The sequence below is a fragment of the Nerophis ophidion genome, linkage group LG28 (genome assembly GCF_033978795.1).
Source record: "Nerophis ophidion isolate RoL-2023_Sa linkage group LG28, RoL_Noph_v1.0, whole genome shotgun sequence".
NCBI lineage: Eukaryota > Metazoa > Chordata > Actinopteri > Syngnathiformes > Syngnathidae > Nerophis > Nerophis ophidion.
Genome location: NC_084638.1, coordinates 6,132,734 through 6,149,018, shown reverse-complemented (window position 1 = coordinate 6,149,018; position 16,285 = coordinate 6,132,734). Strand labels below are relative to the sequence as shown.

General features: G+C 35.9%; 1 protein-coding gene across 1 annotated transcript in view; it reads left to right on the top strand.

Annotated features, from left to right (window-relative positions):
- Positions 1 to 16,285, top strand: part of jade2 (jade family PHD finger 2) — a 149,397-nt gene that overhangs the window by 39,458 nt on the left and 93,654 nt on the right. The gene's annotated exons all lie outside the window — the stretch shown is intronic.

Below are 16,285 nucleotides of genomic sequence, written 5' to 3'. Positions count from 1 at the left end.
AGATGATGTGCGCATGACGTCATGGGTTGTAGGCCTCTTCACATCCTCACATTGTTTACAATCATGGCCACCAGCAGCCAGAGTTATTCGGACCGAAAAAGCAACAATTTCCCCATTAATTTGACCGAGGATGAAAGATTCGTGGATGAGGAAATTTAGAGTGAAGGACCAGAAAGAACAAAAAGCAGATTGTGATTTTGAGCGATTCAGATGTTTTTAGACACATTTACTAGGATAATTCTGGGAAATCCCTTATCTGCCTATTGTGTTGCTAGTGTTTTACTGAGTTAAATAGTACCTTAAAGTCAGAGGGGTCTGGCCACGGGTGTGTTGACACCAGAGTCTCTGAGGAAAGTCACGAAGCTGCAGCAGGACAGAAGCTCCGCTGATCTCCGGTAAGAGCCGATTATTACCACAATTTTCTCACCGAAAACTGCCAGTTGACATGTAGTCGGGATCCATGTTTGCTTGACCGCCCTGATCCATAGTAAAGCTTCACCTCCGGGAATTTTAAACAAGGAAACACCGTGTGTTTGTGTGGCTAAAGGCTAAAAGCTTCCCACCTCCATCTTTCTACTTTGACTTCTCCATTATTAATTGAACAAATTGCAAAAGATTCAGCAACACAGATTTCCAGAATACTGTGTAATTATGCGATTAAAGCAGACTACTTTTAGCTAGGATCAGGCTGGAAAATAATGTCCGCTACAACCCGAGACGTCAAACGCAAGCGTCATCATACGCGTCATCATACGACACTTCGCGGGAAATTTTAAATTGCAATTTAGTAAACTAAAAAGGCCGTACTGGCATGTGTTGCAATGTTAATATTTCATCATTGATATATAAACTATCAGACTGCGTGGTGGGTAGTAGTGGGTTTCAGTAGGCCTGTAAACCTTGATGTTGTGGTATTTAAAACATACATGTTGTAGAACTTAAACGTCCATGTTGTATTACTTAAATTTCCATGTTGAAGTACTTAAATGTCCATGCTGTAGTAAACGGGTTATACTTGTATAGCGCTTTTCTACCTAAAAGGTACTCAAAGCGCTTTGACACTATTTCCACATTCACCCATTCAAACACACATTCACACACTGATAGAGGGAGCTGCCATGCAAAGCGACCCATCAGGAGCAAGGGTGAAGTGTCTTGCTCAAGGACACAACGAACGTGGCGAGGTTGATAGAAGTTGGGGATCGAACCGGGAACCCTCAGGTTGCTGGCACATCCACTCTCCCCGCCACGCCGTCCCTGAGGTATTAGTACTTAAATGTCCATGATGTAGTACTTATCTGGCCATGTTGTAGTACTTGAATGTCCATGTTGTAGCACTTATATGTCCATGTTGTAGTACTTAACTGTTGATCTTGCGGTACTAAAACATACATGTTGTAGAATTTAAACATACATGTTGTAGAACTTAAACATACATGTTGTAGAACTTAAAAGTCCATGTTGTAGTACTTAAACACCCATGTTGTACTTTTTAAACGTCCATGTTGCACTATTTAAACATCCATGCTGTAGTACTTACATGTCCATGTTGTAAAACTTAAACATACATGTTGTAGAACTTAAAAGTCCATGTTGTAGTACTTAAACACCCATGTTGTACTTTTTAAACGTCCATGTTGCACTATTTAAACATCCATGCTGTAGTACTTACATGTCCATGTTGTAAAACTTAAACATACATGTTGTAAAACTTAAACATACATGTTGTAGAACTTAAAACTCCATGTTGTAGTACTTAAACGCCCATTTTGTACTATTTAAAAGCCCATGTTGTACTTTTTAAACGTCCATGTTGCACTATTTAAACATCCATGCTGTAGTACTTAGATGTCCATGTTGAACTACTTAAACGTCCATGTTGTAGCACTTATATGTCCATGTTGTAGTACTTAACTGTTGATCTTGCGGTACTAAAACATACATGTTGTAGAATTTAAACATACATGTTGTAGAACTTAAACATACATGTTGTAGAACTTAAACACCCATGTTGTAGTACTTAAACACCCATGTTGTACTATTTAAAAGCCCATGTTGTACTTTTTAAACGTCCATGTTGCACTATTTAAACATCCATGCTGTAGTACTTACATGTCCATGTTGTAGAACTTAAACATACATGTTGTAGAACTTAAAACTCCATGTTGTAGTACTTAAACGCCCATTTTGTACTATTTAAAAGCCCATGTTGTACTTTTTAAACGTCCATGTTGCAGTATTTAAACATCCATGCTGTAGTACTTAGATGTTCATGTTGAACTACTTAAACGTCCATGTTGTAGTACTTAAACCCCCATGTTGTAGTACTAACATGTCCATGTTTTAGTACTTAAACGTCCATGTTGTAGTACTTCAACGTCCATGTTGTAGTACTTAAATATCCATGTTGTAGTACTTCAACTTCCATGTTGTAGTACTAAGTGTCTATGTAGTAGTACTTACATGTCCATGCTGTAGTACTTAAATGTCCATGTTGTAGTACCTAAATGTCCATGCTGTAGTACTTAAATGTCCATGTTGTACTACTTAAATGTCCATGTTGTAGTACTTGAATGTCCATGTTGTAGTAATTAACTTTTGATGTTGTGGTACTTAAACGTCCATTTTGTAGTATTTAAATGCCCATGTTGCAGTATTTAAACATCCATGCTGTAGTACTTACATGTCCATGTTGTACTATTTGAACGTCCATGTTGTAGTACTTAAACGTCCATGTTGTAGTACTTATATATTCATGTTGTAGTTCTTCCAACATCCATGTTTTAGTACTTAAGTGTCCATTTTGTATTACTTACATGTCGTAGTACTTAAACGTCCATGTTGTAGTACTTAAATGTCCATGCTGTAGTACTTACATGTCCATGTTGAACTACTTAAACGTCCATGTTGTAGTACTTAAACCCCCATGTTGTAGTACTAACATGTCCATGTTTTAGTACTTAAACGTCCATGTTGTAGTACTTCAACGTCCATGTTGTAGTACTTCAACGTCCATGTTGTAGTACTTAAATATCCATGTTGTAGTACTTCAACTTCCATGTTGTAGTACTAAGTGTCTATGTAGTAGTACTTACATGTCCATGCTGTAGTACTTAAACGTCCATGTTCTAGTACCTAAATGTCCATGCTGTAGTACTTAAATGTCCATGTTGTACTACTTAAATGTCCATGTTGTAGTACTTGAATGTCCATGTTGTAGTAATTAACTTTTGATGTTGTAGTACTTAAACGTCCATTTTGTACTATTTAAATGCCCATGTTGCAGTATTTAAACATCCATGCTGTAGTACTTACATGTCCATGTTGTACTATTTGAACGTCTATGTTGTAGTACTTAAACGTCCATGTTGTAGTACTTAAATATTCATGTTGTAGTTCTTCCAACATCCATGTTGTAGTACTTAAGTGTCCATTTTGTATTACTTACATGTCGTAGTACTAAACGTCCATGTTGTAGTACTTAAATGTCCATGCTGTAGTACTTAAATGTCCATGTTGCAGTACTTATCTGGCCATGTTGTAGTACTTGAATGTCCATGTTGTAGTATTTAACTGTTGATGTTGTGGTACTTAAACGGCCATGTTGTACTATTTAAATGTCCATGTTGCAGTATTCAAACATCCATGCTGTAGTACTTAAATGTCCATGTTGTACTATTTGAGCGTCCATGTTGTTGTACTTAAGCGTCCATGTTGTAGTACTTAAAGTGTCCATGTTTTAGGACTTACATGTCAATGCTGTAGTACTTAAACATCCATGCTATAGTACTTAAATGTCCATCCTATAGAACTTAAATGTTCATGCTGTAGTATTTAAATATCCATGTTTTAGTACTTAACTAGTAATTTAAACGTTCGTGTTGCAGTATTTAAACATCCATGCTGTTGTACTTACATGTCCATGTTGTACTATTTTAACGAACATGTTGTAGTACTTACATGTCTATGTTGTAGTACCTAAAAAAGTTCATGTTTTAGTACTTATCTGCCCATGTTGTAGTACTTAAACATCCATTTTGTAGTACTTAAATGTCCATGTTGTAGTACTAAAACGTTGATGTTTTAGTACTACAACTTGGTTCGCAACCTTAGTATGGCTATGTCTGCTACATGCTAACATTACTTTTAGAAGAAGAATGAACTAAAAAGTGAGTTTATTGTCCTGTATTTTATGCGTTACAACTATACATATAACAATTACTTTGACATTTGGCATTCGGGCGGAAGGTGGGGTACATCCGAGACAAGTCACCACCTCATCACAGGGCCAACACTGACAGACAACATTCACATATACCACAATATTGTCGATCGTGACATTTTGATATCATTACATCCCTAATATCATCATCGGCGGTCACTCGAAGCGAGTATGACGATCCTCCTGGTAGGGGTGTATCCCTTTATGGAGGATGCCTTTGCGTGACTTTGTTTAACGTGGGGAGACTGGGTGCACGGACAGTCACCACACGATCCTTGACAGATCCGGGTCAGGGTCCAGTGGCATGGAGTCAGAGACCTTTTTTTGCTGCAGCCTTCTCCCGCCATCCCAGCCGTTGTGCTAGTTCTCACATCTACCGTCTTCCCCCTGATCCGTCGTTGAAGTCTTCACTGTATCCCTGGCTAGGGGGCAGTCAGGTACTAGGCCTTTACCAAGGACCACCTGGGGTAACAGTAGTAAAGGGGTGCCCCAAGACCCCATAGAGGAGCCTCCACTACTGGATGCACTTTAACCTCATGCCCAGGACATCCCTAATATATACACATATGAAAGCAGTATTTAGTACAGTATTTTCGGACTATAACGCAAACTTAAAATCCTTTAATTTTTTTCAAAAATCGACAGTGCGCCTTATGTACGGCATAACTCTGGTTGTGCTTACCGACCATGAAGCTATTTTATTTGTTACATGGTGTAACGATAAGTGTGACCAGAAGATGGGAGTCACACATAAGAGATATGTGTAAACTGCAAGATGACGGCAGTAAACAACACCAAAACTTTAAACGTTCCATTGAGAGTATAGAACATTACACACGGCGCTGAAAAAAACTGTCAAAATGTTTTCAGTACAACTTTGGTCAGCTATGAAGCCGCACCACTTGATGGATTGTCGGCGTATTCAACATATGAGTATTATTATGGTGTTTGTGTTTAAGGTAAGACACATTATCTGGCGTTTTGTTATGCAATATTATGCAAAATCAACTCTTCTTACCTTCTGGTACCTGCTGATGTGTATTTGGGATCTGCATAATTCCTGAATTGTAGTCTGTGCGGACACAGTAGTCGATAAGTGTCTTCTTTTTCTCTATCTTCTTGTTATGGGACATTCATCCTCCGCTGTTGCCATTTCTTATATAAAGTAGTGTAAAGTTCTTACTTATATCTGTCAGTAGGCTCGCTTTGGAAGCGCTAAAACATACCGGTGTAGTGAGTTTACATTATTCACCGAAGAAACTTTAGTTATTAGAGAATTACGGTCGGACGGTTTTTCACGGGACACATTTCCGACATTGTTATTGCACTAGTGAGCCACGAATGGTCCGGAAAATACGGTATTTATAATAATAAATATTTTGTGAAGTAACCACTCAATAAAACCCATTGCTATAGCACCGTTCCGGTTTTGTTTTTACTGCAGTGCTCACACAACATTGTGGAGACGTTGTTTCCGTGTTTTCTTCCTGTGTGGGAATCTAACGCACACGATGACAACCTGTCATTGCTCATTTTCATCTCTTCTTTTTGTCGAAAACATATAAGTTGTCCATCTTGGCAGATACATGCTCTGTACGAAGCAACTTTTTTTTATCATGAACTGATTAACGTGGACCCCAAACAAGGTGAAAAACTTATTCGGGTGTTACCATTTAGTGGTCAATTGTACGGAATATGTACTGAAATGTGCAATCTACTAATAAAAGTTTCAATTAATCAATCAATTAATCAATCTAGAATTTATAAACAATCCTTTAATAACAATGTTTCAAACCAACCAACCTGCACAACAACTTCCTGTGTGTGTGTGCAACGACTTCCTGTTTGTGTGTGTAACAACTTCCTGTGTGTGTGTGTGTGTGTGTGTGTGTGTGTGTGTGTATGGGATTAAAAGTGCGAAAGACAAGAGAACAGAGAAAAAGTGTCTGTTCTTTATCAGTGCCAGCTCCAACACTTCTAGCAATGTCATTAAAAGTAGTTCCACTTAAAGGGGAACTGCACTTGTATTTTTTTTATATTTTGCCTATAGTTCACAATAATTATGAGACAAAAGACAGTTTTTGAGGATTTTTTTGCATACTAATTTGTAAAAATCAGCTTGTTCTTGGCGGCTGATAATGTGAGCAGTCCATTCTGCCGCCAAATCACTTTAAAATGTATTAAAAACCGTCAGCAATATTTAATTTACGTTCCGTATGTGGGGGGGGGGGGGGGGGGGGGGGGGGGGGGGGGGGGGGGTTGAGGTGGGCGGGGTTTGGTGGTGGCGGGGATGTATATAGAAGTGTCCCGGAAGAGTTAGTGTTACAAGGGGTTCTGGGTATTTGTTCTGTTGTGTTTATGTTGTGTTCCGGTGCGGATGTTCTCCCGAAATGTGTTTGTCATTCTTGTTTGGTGTGGGTTCACAGTGTGGCACATATTTGTAACAGTTTTAAACTTGTTTATGCGGCCACCCTCAGTGTGACCTGTATGGCTGTTGACCAAGTATGTGTTGCATTCACTTCTGTGTGTATAAAAGCCGCATATATTATGTGACTGCACCTGCACACTGTTTGTATGAAGGAAAAGCGGACAGGACGACAGGTTGTAGAGGGTTTTAAAGACACGCCCCCAATATTGTTGTACGAGTGGAAATCGGGAGAATGGTTGCCCCGGGAGATTTTCGGGAGGGGCACTAAAATTTGGAAGTCCCCCGGGAAAATCGGTAGGGTTGGCAAGTATGTCCGTAACCTGTATAATAACCAAACTGTAGTGACATTGTTATTGTAGGAGCGAACACTGAGGAACTCTATTTTCTTATCGTTGTAACACATCGTCTTGGGACCGTATGCTAAGGCATTAGCTGTAAAATAGCTACAGCAATAGTTAAGCTAGCTTTTGCATCAGTGGCTGAATCGCTTTTGAGTTTGTAATGCATGATAGGACACTAATCTGTCTAAAACATTAACAATCATATTACAGTCTTTGTGAAGTATTAGCCCACATTTCATGTTTTGTTTGTACACAGCTAGCTCGACAGTGTATGTACTGTGGTGTACGGTGATGTGCTGCATGTATCATGATCAATGTTATATTGACTCACTTAATGGACAGTTATCTTTTTAGTCCAGCTGCCCGGGGGAATTTTTTACAAGTTGACTTTGGGTAAGCACTCCATCTATATTCGCATAGTTTGACTCCAAGTTCCACATTTATACAGTCAAGTCACGCGGAACTCACTCTCTCAGCTTCCGTCTGGTCCAACGTTTCACCCTCTTCTTCGGGCTCACTTCTTTAAGCAGTGGTCCATCCTCTATATATTTAGCTTCAAAAAGACAAGGTTGTGAATCATTCGTCCAAAAATAGTGGTTTTGTTGTCTTTTATCAAGATTATAATACAAATACGTTTGTTTGTGGAAGTATGAACACACAGTTGCTGCCGGAAGTTGGAAATGTGTTGCTGTGGAAACGGATATAAATTCGCTGAGGAAAGAAGTTCCGGCAATGCTTAAAATGACCAAAAACATGGTAAATATTGAACATATTACATATTGTCATGAACGTGTTTGTTACTGCATGATTTTATATATATATATATATATATATATATATATATATATGTGTGTGTGTGTGTGTGTGTATGTGTGGGAAAATTCACAAGACTACTTCATCTCTACAGAACTGTTTCATGAGGGGTTCCCTCAATTGTCAGATTTTATATATATATATATATATATATATATATATATATATATATATATATATCTTCTGCCCGATTGTAGCTGAGATAGGCACCAGCGCCCCTGCGACCCCAAAGGGAATAAGCGGTAAAAAAAATTGATATATATTTTGTGGGTTCTTCCGAGGATGTTGTAGTCGTAATGATTTGTGCAGTCCTTTGAGACATTTGTGATTTGGGGCTATATAAATAAAAAAAAATAAAAAAAAAAAAAAAAATATATATATGTATGTATGTATGTATGTATGTATGTGTGTGTATATTTATATGTATATATATGTGTGTGTGTATATATATATATGTGTGTGTGTGTGTGTGTGTGTGTGTATATATAAATATATATCAATCAATCAATCAATCAATCAATGTTTACTTATATAGCCCTAAATCACAAGTGTCTCAAAGGGCTGCACAGACCACCACGACATCCTCGGTAGGCCCACATAAGGGCAAGGAAAACTCACACCCAGTGGGACGTCGGTGACAATAATGACTATAAGAACCTTAGAGAGGAGGAAAGCAATGGATGTCGAGCGGGTCTAACATGATACTGTGAAAGTTCAATCCACAATGGATCCAACAGAGTCGCGAGAGTCCAGTATATGTATGTGTGTGTAGGTATGTATATATATATATATATATGTATGTATGTGTGTGTATATATAAATATATATGTATGTGTGTGTGTGTATATATATATATATATATATATATATATATATATATATATATATATATATATATAAAGATGTGTGTGTGTGTATATATGTAGCCGCACTCTTTTGCTACGAAGCCACGCTGTTGTAACACAGACAGAATGTGGCTTGGCATTGTCTTGCTGAAATAAGCAGGGGTGTCCATGAAAAAGACCTTGCTTGGATGGCAACATATGTTGCTCCAAAACCTGTATGTACCTTTCAGCATTAATGGTGCCTTCACAGATGTGTAAGTTACCCATGCCTTGGGCACTAATACACCCCCATACCATCACAGATGCTGGCTTTTGATTGTCCTCAGTTTCCAAAAACAGTTGGAAATGGGGACTCGTCCGACCACAGAACACTTTTCCACTTTGCATCAGTCCATCTTAGATTAACTTGGGCCCAGCAAAGCGTTTTTGGGTGTTGATAAATGGCTTTGGCTTTGCGTAGTAGATTTTCAACTTGCACTTACAGATGTAGCGACCAACTGTAGTTACTGACAGTGGTTTTCTGTAGTATTTTTTGAGCCCATGTGGTGATATCTTTTACACGTGGATGTCGGTTTTTGATACAGGATCGAAGGTCCGTAATATCATCGCTTACGTGCAGTGATTTCTCCAGATTCTCTGAACCTTTTGATGATATTACGGACCGTAGATGGAGGAATCCCTAAATTCCTTGCAATAACTCGTTGAGAAATGTTGTTCTTAAACCGTTTGACCAATTGCTCATGCATTTGTTCACAATGTGGTGACCCTCTCCCCATCCTTGTTTGTGAATGACTGAGCATTTCATGGAAGCTGCTTTTATACCCAATCATGGCACCCACCTGTTCCCAATTAACCTGTTCACCTGTGGGATGTTCCAAATAAGTGTTTGATGAGCATTCCTCAAAATTTCCAGTCTTTTTTGCCACTTGTGCCAGCTTTTTTGAAACATGTTGCAGGCATTAAATTCCGAATGCGCTAATATTTGCAAAAAAATAACCAGTTCAAACGTTAAGTACCTTGTCTTTGCAGTCTATTCAATTGAATATAAGTTGAAAAGGATTTGCAAATCATTGTATTCTGTGTTTATTTACTATTTACACAATGTGCCAAGTTCACTGGTTTTGGGGTTTGTATTAATGTTCATATTTTTTTAATATGTGTGAACATTGCAGATTAAATATTAAAACATGTTTAAAAAAAAAGTCTAATTAACCAATAATGTAATGACCCCCTGGTCTTGGGCCCTCTAAAGACCTGTGGACTACAAAAAATATTCTGAAAATAGACATTTTATGTTATTTTCAACAAGCTTGTTAAAACAGCAGTCACCTTTTGACCCTCAGCAATGGACATCCTTGGAGAAAGTTGTCCCAGAAGAGCTTGTGGTGACAGCATCAGTGGTACTTGAAACAACAGCTCGTTTCCTCAAAAAGCAAGCAAACCTTTCACCACTTATACACCCTACCCCCGCCCCTCATCGGAGGAAGGAAGGAAGGAAGGAAGGAAGGAGATGTAAAAAGCGAGGGGGGCGAGAGGCACTCAAAAGAAAATGATTTCCTTCTTTTTCCTCTCAAAGTGAAATGTCACAGCCCATACCCCAATCACCTCATTCAGCAGCAACAACACCTTTCAATCATCACCGTCATCGTCATCATGAGCCGCCACCTGCCGCGTGCTCGCCACGCCAAGGCACATCCCAGCTTGACTGAGCGACATGTTCAAAGACACCTAACAAAGTAGGAAAAACATGTGTCACAGGCGTCAAAGGAAACACGCTGATATCACTACTCTGTGTCAACGGTTTCAGTTATCCTCAGTGATATCATTAATGATATCATGAATGTCACTGAATTTTCTTTAAAAAGAAAAGAGCCAAAAAATGGAATAGTGTTGAGAGGATGGATACTAAACGTATCGTAAACCAGATACTTCTTTGATATTGGCATCAGTTCTAGTACCACAATATAATAATATTAATAATCAATTAAATTTATATTGCACTTCTTTCTAGTGACGCAAGGCGCGTGACACTGAGAAGCTATCATTCATTCGCATACTGATGATGGTAAAATACATTTATTATTCATTTATAATAATAATAAATACTGATGGTGGTAATACACGTTTATTATTATTAATAATAAACACATAGATGGTGGTAAGATACATTAATTAATATTAAAAATAATAATAAACACACCGATGGTTGTAAGATACATTTATTATTACTTATAATAATATTAAACACTGATGGTGGTAAGATACATTTATCATGATTATTTGTAATAATAATAAGGATAATAAACACACTGATGGTGGTAAGATATATTTATGATGATTATTATTAATAATAATAAACACATTTGGTAGTCAGATAATTTATTATTATTTATAATAATAATAATAAACACTGATGGTGGTAAGATTCATTTATGATGATGATTATTATTAATAAGAAACACATTGATGGTGGTAAGATACATTTATTAATATTAATAATAATAATAACACACCGATGGTGGTAAGATACATTTATTATTATTTATAATAATAAACACTGATGGTGGTAAGATACATTTATTATGATTATTGTTAATAATAATAATGATAAACACACTGATGGTGGTAAGATACATTTCTGATGATTAGTATTATTAATAATAGCACATTGATGGTAGTAAGATACATGTATTAATAATAATAATAATAATAATAATAAACACACGGATGGTGGCAAGATACATTTGTTATTATTTATAATAATAATAATAAACACTGATGGTGGTAAGATACATTTATGATGATGATGATTATTATTAATAATAAACACATTGATGGTGGTAAGATACATTTATTAATAATAATAATAATAATAAACACACAATGGTGGTAAGATACATTTATTATTATTTATAATAATAATAATAATAAACACTGATGGTGGTAAGATACATTTATTATGATTAATGTTAATAATAATAATGATAATAAACACACTGATGGTGGGTGGTAAGATACATTGATGATGATTATTATTATTAATAATAAACACATTGATGGTGGTAAGATACATTTATTAATAATAATAAACACGCTGATGTGGTCAGATATATTCATTATTAATGATAATAAACACAACGATGGTGGTGAGATACATGTATTAATAATAAACACATTGATTGTGGTAGTTTAAATTTAATAATAACAATAAACACACTGATGGTGGTAAGATACATGTATTATCATTATTATTAATAATAATAATGATAATAAACACACTGATGTGGTAAGATACATTTATTATGATTATTATTATTGTTAATAATAATAAACACATTGATGGTAGTAAGATACATTTATAAATAATAATAAACAACCTGATGTGGTCAGTTATATTTATTATTAATATTAGCAATAATAAACACTATGATGCTGGTGATATACATGTATTAATAATAATAAACACATTGATTGTGGTAGTATAGATTTAATAACAATAAACACAATGATCATTTTGATGTACATGTTATATAATATTAAACAGCACTAGGGTGGAAAGCTAGATCTATTAATATTAATAATAAACACACTTATGGTGGTAAGATACATGTGTTATTATTATTAATAATAATGCTATTAATGATAAATGCACTGATGGTGGTAAGATACATTTATTAATGATAATAATGATAAGAATAACAACACACGGCTTGTGAGATACATGTATTAATGATAATAAACACACTATTTGTGGTAGGATACAATTATTAATATTAATAAATATACGGATGTTGTTAAGATACATTAATTAATAATAATAATAAACACACCGTTGGTAGTAAGATACATTTATTGATAATAATATTAAACACACTTATGGGCGTCATCTACAGTTTATGTAGATGACTGATGGTGGTAAGATCAATTTATTAATAATAATATAAACATGTATTCTTGTCATTTGAATTTAATAATAACAATACACACACTGATTGTTTTAATATACATTTAATATAACATTAAATAAATGATAAATGGGTTGTACTTGTATAGCGCTTTTCTACCTTCAAGGTACTCAAAGCGCTTTGACACTACTTCCACATTTACCCATTCACACACTGATGGAGGGAGCTGCCATGCAAGGCGGCAACCAGCACCCATCAGGAGCAAGGGTGAAGTGTCTTGCTCAGGACACAACGGACGTGACGAGGTTGGTACTAGGTGGGATTTGAACCAGGGACCCTCGGGTTGCGCACGGCCACTCTCCCACTGCGCCACGCCGTCCCATTAAACAACTTTATGGTGGTAAGCTACATGTATTAATAATAATAAACACGCTGATGGTGGTAAGATACATATATAATGATAATAAACACGCTGATGTGGTCAGATACATTTATTATTAATAATGATAATAAACATAATGATGCTGGTGAAATACATGTATTAATAATAATATGAAACACACTGATGGGGGAATCTACATTTTATAATATTTAACTAACTGATCGTGGTAAGATCCATTTATTATTAATAACTAACACATTGATTGTGGTCATTTAAATTGAATAATAACAAACACACTGATAGTTTTACTTTTAACATAATATTAAACACATTGATGGTGGTAAGCTATACTTATTATTATTATTATTAATGATAATAATAATAATCACACTTATGGTGGTAAGATACATTTATTATTATTATCATCAAAATACTACTAATAAATACACTAATGGTGGCTAAGATACATTTATGAATAATATTAATAATAAACACACTGTTATTATTGATACATATAGTTCACCACTAATGGTGGTAAGATACAATTATTATTAATGATAATAAATACACTCATGTTGGTATGATACAGTTATTAATACTAATAAACACACTGATGGTGGTAAGAAGCATTTATCAATAATAATAATAAATACTCTGATGTTGGTAAGATACATTTATTAATAATGATAAATACACTGATGGCGTTAAGATACATGTATTAATAATAATATTAAACACACTGGTGGGTTCATCTACATTTTAAAATATTTAACTAACTGATGGTGGTAAGATCCATTTCTTAACAATAATAAACACTGACATTGATTGTGGTCATTTAAATTTAATAATAACAATAAATACACTGATAGTTTTACATTTAATATAATATTAAACACGTTGATGGTGGTAAGCTACATTTATTATTAATAATAATAATAAACACACTTATGATGGTAAGATACATGTATTATTGTTATCATAAAATACTACTAATAAATACATTAATAGTGCAAAGATACATTATGAATAATATTAATAATAAACAGTTATAATTGATACATGTAGTTCACCACTAATGGTGGTAAGATACAATTATTATTAATCATAATAGACTGTTGTTCGTAAGATACATTTACTAATGATAATAAACACACTGATGGTGGTAAGATACATTTATCAATAATAATAATAATAAATACACTGATGCTGTTAAGATACATATATTAATAATAATATTAAACACACTGATGGGTTCATCTACATTTTATAATATTTAACTAACCGATGGTGGTAAGATCCATTTCTTAATGATAATAAACACTGACATTGATTGTGGTCATTTAAATGTAATAATAACAATAAATACGCTGATAGTTTTACATTTAATATAATATTAAACAGGCTTCACGGTGGAAGAAGGGTTAGTGCGTCTGCCTCACAATACAAAGGTCCTGCAGTTTTGGGTTCAATCCCAGGCTCGGGATCTTTCTGTGTGGAGTTTGCATGTTCTCCCCGTGAATGCGTGGGTTCCCTCCGGGTACTCCGGCTTCCTCCCACTTCCAAAGACATGCACCTGGGGATAGGTTGATTGGCAACACTAAATTGAATGTGAGTGTGAATGTTGTCTGTCTATCTGTGTTGGCCCTGCGATGAGGTGGCGACTTGTCCAGGGTGTACCCAGCCTTCTGCCCGATTGTAGCTGAGATAGGCGCCAGCGCCCCCCGCGACCCCAAAAGGGAATAAGCGGTAGAAAATGGATGGATGGATAACATTAAACACCTTGATGGTGGTAAGGTACATTTATTAATAAATAATAAACACACTTATAATGGTAAAATACATGTATTATTATTATCATAAGATACTACTAATAAATACACTAATTGTGCTAAGATACATCATGAATAATATTAATAATAAACACAGTTATAATTGATACATATAGTTCCCCACTAATGGTGGTAAGATACAATTATTATTATTGATAATAAATACACTGATGTTAGTGAGATACATTTAATAATAATAATAAACACACTAATGGTGGTAAGACAATAATACAACTCTAACATTTGACAACCAAACAATTAAACAAGGCGACACGGTAAAGAATCTGGGTATTATCTTCGACCCAACTCTCTCCTTTGAGGCACACATTAAAAGCGTTACTAAAACGGCCTTCTTTCATCTCCGTAATATCGCTAAAATTCGCTCCATTCTGTCCACTAAAGACGCTGAGATCATTATCCATGCGTTTGTTACGTCTCGCCTCGACTACTGTAACGTATTATTTTCGGGTCTCCCCATGTCTAGCATTAAAAGATTACAGTTGGTACAAAATGCGGCTGCTAGACTTTTGACAAGAACAAGAAAGTTTGATCACATTACGCCTGTACTGTATATACCTTTATATACATATATACATACATATATACCTATACTGTATATACCTTTATATACATATATACATACATATATACCTGTACTGTATATACCTTTATATACATATATACATACATATATACCTGTACTGTATATACCTTTATATACATATATACATACATATATACCTATACTGTATATACCTTTATATACATATATACATACATATATACCTATACTGGCTCACCTGCACTGGCTTCCTGTGCACTTAAGATGTGACTTTAAGGTTTTACTACTTACGTATAAAATACTACACGGTCTAGCTCCATCCTATCTTGCCCATTGTATTGTACCATATGTCCCGGCAAGAAATCTGCGTTCAAAGGACTCCGGCTTATTAGTGATTCCCAAAGCCCAAAAAAAGTCTGCGGGCTATAGAGCGTTTTCCATTCGGGCTCCAGTACTCTGGAATGCCCTCCCGGTAACAGTTCGAGATGCCACCTCAGTAGAAGCATTTAAGTCTCACCTTAAAACTCATTTGTATACTCTAGCCTTTAAATAGACTCCCTTTTTAGACCAGTTGATCTGCCGTTTCTTTTCTTTTTCTTCTATGTCCCACTCTCCCTTGTGGAGGGGGTCCGGTCCGATCCGGTGGCCATGTACTGCTTGCCTGTGTATCGGCTGGAGACATCTCTGCGCTGCTGATCCGCCTCCGCTTGGGATGGTTTCCTGCTGGCTCCGCTGTGAACGGGACTCTCGCTGCTGTGTTGGATCCGCTTTGGACTGGACTCTCGCGACTGTGTTGGATCCATTGTGGATTGAACTTTCACAGTATCATGTTAGACCCGCTCGACATCCATTGCTTTCCTCCTCTCCAAGGTTCTCATAGTCATCATTGTCACCGACGTCCCACTGGGTGTGAGTTTTCCTTGCCCTTATGTGGGCCTACCGAGGATGTCGTAGTGGT